Source organism: Urocampus carinirostris, chromosome 1, assembly GCF_059441175.1.
Source record: "Urocampus carinirostris isolate Australia breed hairy pipefish chromosome 1, RoL_Ucar_1.0, whole genome shotgun sequence".
NCBI classification, from domain to species: domain Eukaryota; kingdom Metazoa; phylum Chordata; class Actinopteri; order Syngnathiformes; family Syngnathidae; genus Urocampus; species Urocampus carinirostris.
Window position 1 is genome coordinate 59,927,568 of NC_142349.1, and position 8,444 is coordinate 59,936,011.

The 8,444-nt window shown below is 42.2% G+C and overlaps 1 pseudogene across 1 annotated transcript; it reads right to left on the bottom strand.

The window, feature by feature from the left end:
• Positions 1-6,893, bottom strand: LOC148376440 (chymotrypsin-like elastase family member 3B; annotated as a pseudogene). The gene is made up of 6 exons (XR_015849408.1): positions 6,889-6,893; positions 4,352-4,477; positions 4,133-4,269; positions 307-449; positions 84-236; positions 1-18 (listed from the first exon to the last, which is right to left on the bottom strand). The product of XR_015849408.1 is annotated as a chymotrypsin-like elastase family member 3B (transcript).
• Positions 6,894-8,444: the final 1,551 nt, after the last annotated feature.

The window sequence follows — 8,444 nt, forward strand, 5'->3', positions numbered from 1 at the left end:
TCAGTTTTGGGTCATCGTCTGCAAAGAAAAAAAGAAGCGTCAAGTTACAGATTAAATACGGACTTTATGATCCTGAAATTGACCTGTGTGATCCAAGGGAGGAAGGAGGCCACACGGGTAAACACGGTGGGTTTGCGAGGCGTGTTACAACCTCGTCCGTCCACAAAGCTGGTCACCCCTTGGACATACCACTTGCCGTCTTTGCCTTTACAGTTCAGGGGGCCACCGGAATCACCCTGCAACACATTGGTGGATATCTAAGACCAGTGTTCTTTTTTTTTAATTAACACGCAATTTATAACCCACATGGCAAGCTGACTTGCTGTCCCCTCCTGCGCACACCATGGTAGTTTTGGCTGAGCTTCCCCACCAATCGCTTTGACTGCAGACACTGTGACCCACCACTGGGAGCAGAGCCTGCTGCAGTTTAGTAGCCCGCGGCCCACCAGCTTAAGAACAGAACATTCGTTCAGTGGCATAATTTTGTCGTACTTTGACACTCTAGAACAGGGGTCAGGAACCTTGTTGACTTTACAGAGCCTTTAGAGCAAAACATCTTGATTTCTATGAGATAGCAACACCATATATTTCAAGACAAACTTCAATAAAACTGCCAAACCCGCTCTTCAGACAAAAGCTAATTCTTCAGCGCATTTTATTTCACTGTGTGACGATTGATTATCTCATCAAATCTATTGAATAATAATACTAGAGCACGTGCCCCTACCAACAAATATCCCAATTAAAATTTGCCTCCCTCCACAGTTGTTTAAGATTATTGAGGCTCATTTTGTCGTAAATAATGGTTTCAAAGTAAGGTGCGAGCAGAGTATCTTGTAAAAAAAAATGTCACAGAATACTCCAAACAAGAAGCATGTAATAATAGTCTGAAAAAATAGTCTGTGTAATAACCTGTGAAACCCTTTGAGACTCTTTGTGATTAAGGGCTATACAAATAAAAATGACTTGACTTGACTTGATCTTCAACAATGTGACGAGGTCAAAGTTTTAACCTTGGGTATCAAGCAATGCTCATTTTTTTATATTGGCAATTATGATTGTTTATGGTGCATTAGTGCCAGCTGCTGGACATCTGTAGTAAAATCAGGTTGTTGAATTAAGTGATCATTACAGTAATCCCTCGGTTATCGCGGTTAATGGGGACCGAGACCAACCGCGAAAACTGAAAATCCGCGAAGTAGCGGCGCCCCTTCAAAAATGCTTAAAAAAACGTATACAGGTATACAGTATACCCAGGCTCTTCCGCGTTATATGTCGATGTGTCCTTGAGCAGGCAGTTGCCTTGCATGGCTGATTCTGCTATAGGTTAGTTAGTGTGTAACAGGGAAAAGTGTGAAGCACATTGGAAAGCGCTTTAGGAGGTCTTCATTGACTTGAAAAGCACTATATAAATGCAGAACATATCATTACATATAAGTATGTTTAAGGCTTGTATAAGTAACCTGGATTGTTTTGTACTAAAAAATAAGCATTCAAGAGTTGGGCTACTCCCTCCTCCGTGGTAAAAAGTGGCTGAGAAAAAGCGTTCCGACCATTTTCTCAACCGCATCAAGCTTTCTTATTCCACTTTCATTTCAAAAGAAACGGCTCGCCTCTTCTTTACGCTTTACACCAACCATATTGAATGGATGCACAAGATATTAAACTATAAAAATGTCAACGTTCTTAGCCGCTGGGGATAGTATAGACATAGACAGTATTGAATGTTTACACACGAACTAGGAAGAGGAAGCGGATATTTTTTCTTCCGGGTGGATGCTGGGTGACCTCTCACAGCGCCACCACACGCCGGTAGTGGCGGAAAGAACCACTACAGTAATGTCTTTTTCTCGGAAAAAGGTACACAATACAAAATCTAACTTGCAGTAATGTCCGGATATTTTTCGACATGCCGAAAAAACGTTCGTATCTACCGTTTATTGTAAGTCGAATGGTCGTAGGTAGGGGAGTGTCTTTTTAACATTTCACATGTTGTTTTCACTCTAAACCGCAAGAGGGTACTGTAGGCCTGTGTTGTGTGCCGAAAAATGTCCTGCCCGTGTGAAATGCCTCCCATAGCATACGTCACACACGCGAATGTCACTGAAATGACTTTGTATCTGGGGGGGGGGAAATGTAATAGAACAGTTGGGCTCAGAGCATTTATACCTTGTATTGAAATCACTTTTGAGCAAGTTAAAAATATTTACGGGCAGCACTGCGGCGCAGTGGTTAGCGCATGTGCGGCACAGTTCATGTCTTGGGAACCTCCTGGGTGGGTTCAAATCCAGCTCCAGACTTCCTGTGCGGAGTTTGTATGTTCTCCCCGTGCTTGCGTGGGTTTCCTCCGGGCACTCCGGTTTCCTCCCACATTCCAAAAACATTTCAGCAAGCATTTCAGGTGAATTGGCCGGTCCAAATTGTCCCTAGGTGTGAATGGGCGAGTGAGTTGTCTGTCCCTGTGTGCCCTGTGATTGGCTGGCAACCAGTTCAGGGTGTCTCCTGCCCACTGCCTGATGATTGCTGGGATGGGCTCCAGCACCCCCGCGACCCTACCGAGGATAAGCGGTGTAGCTAATGAGATGAGATGAGATGAGAAAAATATTTACTTTGGCGAAATGACATCACATTTTCTTGCCAATCGGGACACAAACATTCAGAAGATAAGGCGTCATTTCACATGGGGGGACTTCCTTCACAATGCCATTCATGATGACGTGTATGTTTTTGTTGTTGGGGTTTATCGAATTAATTTCCCTCAAAAATGTGACTTATACTCCAGGTCCGACTTATACATGCAATATATATTCCGTAAAATACTGTACAAACGTTGTATATCATTCATCATGTTTTCATAACTTGCGCAAACTATGCTTGAAAAAAATTTCCAGGAAATGGTTGTATGGCAGACGTCTCACTCACATATGTATTCTGATGCATCTCGTTGGCTAAGAAGACATGGAAAGAAGCCATATCCCCCTTAGTGGGAGGTGGCTAGAGTCAAGAACACTCATTCTTGACTCTTATCTTCAAGCAAAATTACTCGTGAAAAAAGGCAACCCTAGCGCAGAGACCACTGGGCAAGAAAGAGAGAGAGGGTATTGCACTGTGTGCAGAAATCCACTCACTCCCACTGCTCACTTAATCAAATTGCTCTGGAACCTTGACTGGCGTCTTCGGGTGTTTCCAGTTTGTTCTGTGGGTTTTCAGCATCAAGATTTCATATAGACCACAGGTGTCAAACAGGCGGCCCGCGGGCCAGATCAGGCCCGCTAAGGGATTGAATCCGGCCCGCGAGACAACACTTAAAGAAGCGCAAGAGAAAAATGAGCTACAGGTTGAAATATATCAACTTGATGTTGCCAAAGCCAGGTGCCTCGAACAAAGACACTGTACTTGTATTTCTCTCTCTCTCTCTCTTTCTCTCTCTCTCTCTCTCTCTCTCTTCTTTCCACCCCATTTCTCCCACTTTCTGTCTCTGTCTCTTTCACTCACTGTGTCTCTTTTTCTCTTCCTTTGTTGCTCTTTGTCTCTTTCTTTCTCTGTGTCTTTTTAACTTATTTTGCTCTAACTTTCTTTTTTTCTTTTCTCTCTTTTCTCTTTCTCTCTTCCTACCCTTAGCGCTTTCTTTTCTCTTTTCTCTCCTTCTGTCTTTCTATCTCTCTTTGGATTTCTTTACTCATCTCCCTTTCTTTTCCCACTCTCTCACGACTTTTTATCTCTTTTGTTTCTCACGCTCGCTCCCTCTCTCTCTTTTTCTTTCTTTGTCCCACCCTCTCTCCTTTTCCCTCCCTCTTTCTCTTATTTCTTTATCTCTCTTTTTCTTTCTCTTTAATCTACTAGTCCAGCCCCCGACAGAATGTTAGTTCTAGCGTGTGGCCCCCAAGTTAAAATGAGTTTGACACCCCCGATATAGACGTAACACTGTGATTGTAAGCTGTTGTTTGGACTTTATCCTATATATTCTTGACCGATCCAAGTGTTTACTGTGTCGTTTCGCATATACTCACATTTAAATGTTACAGAGAAGATAAGATGGCCCTAATTTTATCCTCGAGCCCGATGTACTCTTGAAAAGAGCAGTACCTGGCTCCTTAGCCATATGTTCCCGACCCCTGTTTTAGAAGCTCACTCTAGAGGCGACCCCAGCCCGTGACGTAGCAGGGTTGCTTGTGGTCCAGGGTTTCCCCGTCTTGAGGCAGGCAAGCCATCTGGACCTTCTCGTTGAGGATGACATTGTGCTCCAGTTTAAGTAGGGCAATATCGTTCCTATTATGGTGAATGTGATTTTTGAACATTTGAAAACGTTTTTATGCAGGTTCTGTCTTGTGTGCATGGTACCCTTCCTTACCCGCAGGATGGGCAGTTATGGTTCCATTTGGGATGGATGATCATTTTCTCCACCCGAATGGACTGTTCTGGCCCCTCGTCCACGTTCATGTCGTGCTCGGCCAGAACCACCCTGTATGTGTGGAATCTGGAGTAACCAGCATCAATGTCAAAAGCTTGGCATATATGTATATTATTGAGTCCAGTCTAAACAGCAAAATCATTAAGGGGGGTCAGTGTATTATTTGACCACTAGATGTCGCTGTATGTTGTAGTGGAATAGAAAACGACTCCTAAAGAGCTTAAGGAAGAATACAAACTACAGACCATTAAAGTGACCAAAACAACACCCTTTTACTTGTCTTTTTTTTTTTGCTAGCCTACTTGAGGCTTTTAGGTACCTGTAAGAGCAAGATGGCCAACAATTATGTACTGTAAGCTCCCTTTAGCCGAGCCTCGTGTTATGTAAAATGAATGCAAATTATCAACCTGCAGGTATTTTAAAAAAGGTCATGTTTACTATATATTCTATTCTATCCACCCTGGTCATACTCCTCGAGAATGGTGACCAACAGCAAGACAAACACATACAAAAACAAAGAAAATTAAAAAAGGGGAAACGTAGCAAAAACACACACAAAAATGTTTGGACCATGGCCAATCCAACATGTTAAGCACCTCGGCACCCAAGTTGGTCATGCTTTCGTCCCACCAGATGAAACGGGACACAAGAAAGAGGCCATGTCACTTGGGTCAGGGTGACACAACACACTTTTCTGTTCAACAGCAGGGCCCGACAGCTTTCACTGGTTTACCCCTGGCGCATCATACAGGTTCCCTGCCCATCCCTTAGAACACGTTTAAACATCCCACTATCCTTTAACAACACCTCTCCACTCATTCCTATCACCAACAAGAGCTCTAGCTTCCACTATATTTAGACCTCTTTCCTGCAGTGCACTCAAAACAGCATCCATCCACGTCAATCGCGGCCTTCCTCTTGGTCTCCTTCCATTTACTTCTGCTCTGTAGATCCTCTTCAACATCCGCTCCTCATCCATCTTCTCTATGTGTCCAAACCAATCGAATACTCTATTATCCACTATAGATCCACTATATATATATATATATATATATATATATATATATCCACAAATATGTATATATATATATATATATATATATATATATATATATATATATATATATATATATATATAGTAGGCATTTAATGTAAGAGGTCTAAATATAATGGAAGCTAGCGCTCTTGTTGGTGATAGAGAGGAGTGGAAAGGTGTTGTGAAAGGATCATGGGATTGTGAACGCGTTCTTGAGGATGGACTTGGCACCCGTATGATATGGCAGGGGTAAAACCAGTGAAAGCTGTCGGGCCCTGCTGTTGAACAAAAGAGTGTGTTGTGTCACCCTGACCCGAGTGACATGGCCGCTTTCTGGTGTTTCATCTGGAGGGACGAAAGCATGACCAACAAGAAGTGTTCCGCGGGTTCGAGAGCGTTCTCCATCCGGGCACCGGTGTTGTGGAATGCTCTTCCCCCTGAGATCCGATCTGCAACCTCGGTGGAAATGTTTAAATCTAGGCTTAAAACTCACTTCTACTCTGTAGCATACGAATAACCTGAACTTCTTAAATGTAATAACTTGTGAAGCCCTTGGAGACTAATTGTGATTAAGGGCTATACAAATAAAAATGACTTGACTTGACTTGACTTAGTTGCCGAGGTGCCTAGCTTGTTTGGGTGTTTGGGCAATTGGGTTGGCAATGGTCCAAAAAAATTTGTGTGTGTTTTTTGTGCTATTTTTTTCCCTTTAATTTTCTTTGTTATTGTATGTGTTTGTCTTGCTGTCTGTCACCCCTCTTGAGGGATATGACCAAGGTAGATAGATAGAAAGCATTTAATGTTGTTAATGTATTTTATCTTCTTATTTAAATCAATAGTTTTTTTAATGAATTAAGTTTTTGTACCACTAGGATGCGCAAAATAGCAGGCACTATCCCTTTAACATTAAACAATGTTGAGTTAAATAATAAGCTTGTTCTGCTTTCTATCAATGGCCGCCAGGGAGCGTCCGCATCTTTTTCTGCTCTATTTAGCGCCCCAAGAAAGCGCCGAGGACTTCATTCAAAACGTATCAAGATTCATAAAAGGAAAGAAGTATTTAATGGATACAACGTTTTGAAAAATCAATACACTTTGGATGTAAAATGAGAAACAATCTAATATCACTGAAGGGCAGCTGTCCATTCAAGATTACTACCTATATAAATCCTGCGTATGCGTAAGCAGCCTCTCATTAGGAGAGGAATATTTTGGAACACGTTCCATCTCACGCTTAACATGACTTGCGTGTAGTGACCCCTGCTGGCGTAATGATGCAAAGAATCGTCATTATGTTTTTAGTATTCTATTTTTATTTAATTTAATTTTATTTTACTTTTTTGCATAATTATGAGCGTAAGTAATGGGAACGTGTCCCAGTTAACAATTGATTCTGCTTCCACGTGCTGGCGTAAAAATGTAAATTTTCGTCAATGAGTACGTCATAATGATTTTTAATTCATTTTGCTTTTTTTTTTATGTATAATTTTTTTACCTGTAGCAGTCACAAACTCATTTGTTGGCCTGGCAAGAGATGGGCGCCACCAGGCTGTACTTGCCCAAGACACAACACAGGAAATGGTGCCCCTGTTTAGGGATCCAACCACCAACTAAACCCATTAGCAAAAACAGAAACATGAAAAAACTCCTTTAAGGTGGAAAAAACGTTGTTTTCGTCATTATCTATTTTAAATTCGGTGTTTTAAAAAATATAAGCCATTAGGAATATGTTCCTGGTCAGCCCAGCCACAAATGTTTGGAATACACTAGCTCAGGGGTGTCAAACTCATTTTTACCTTGGGGGCCACACGATAGAACAAAGATTCTGTTGGGGGCCGGACTAGTAGATTAAAGAAATAGAAAAAGAGATAAAGAAATAAGAGAAAGAGGGAGGGAAAAGGAGAGAGGGCGGGACAAAGAAAGAAAAAGAGAGAGGGAGAGAGCGGGAGAAACAAAAGATAAAAAGTTGTGAAAGAGGGGGGAAAGAAAAGGAGAGGAAGAAAGAAATCCAAAGAGAAATAGAAAGTCAGAAAGAGAGAAAAGAGAAAAGAAAGCGCGAAGGGTATGAAGAGAGAAAGAGAAAAAAGAGAAAAAAGGAAAAAAGGAAGGTAGAGCAAAAGAGGTTAAAAGACACAGAGAGAGAAAGAGACAAAGAGCAACAAAGGAAGAGAAAAAGAGAGACACTGAGAGTGAGAGGCAGACAGAGTGGGAGAAAAGGGGTTGAAAAGAAAGAGAGAGAGAGAGAGAGAGAGAGAGAAATAAATACAAGTACAGTGTCTTTGTGAGAGGCACCTGGCTTTGGCAACATCAAGTTGACAAATTTCAACCTGCAGCTTGTTTTTTTCTTGTGCTTCTCTGAGCGTTGTCTCGCGGGCCGGATTCAATCCCTTAGCGGGCCTGATTTGGCCCGCGGGCCGCCTGTTTGACACCTGTGCTCTAGCTGCTGGGGAAATTAACCTGGTGTAATGTGACTAATGAGCAATGTGACGAATTTGTTAACATTTGATCCCAATCAGAATCTGTAACGCCTCTGTATTTGTTCCGCATTGCACCACACTCCTAATTAAAGGTACTCCCAAACAGAAATGTATATATATCTTATCAGGCACAAAACGTGTAGTGTTCCTGCTCACAATCAAGCAAATATGTTGGAAAATATTCCACGAAAAATGACCTGGCCTGTTTCCTCTAGAGCTTTGGTGTCATTGAAAGAGCAATGCACTTTCGAAATGGCGAATCCCATTAACACAACAAGTGCAGCCAGATCCGAAACAGACAGCGATTGTAGTGAACAGCGATTACATACCGCTCATTTCTGCTTGTAGGTAGGTGATTGTGGCTTTTCGGGTTTTTTTTTTAAGCATGTGTCACCCTTGGTATCATTTTATCCGTCTAGCTCCTTGTTAGCGTTGAGTCTGCCGAGGGCTTTCCTGTTTTGTTTGCTGCCGGTTGGCGCTCGTTGGGTGCCCACTGTGGGTTGTTTGGCTGGCTAGTCTG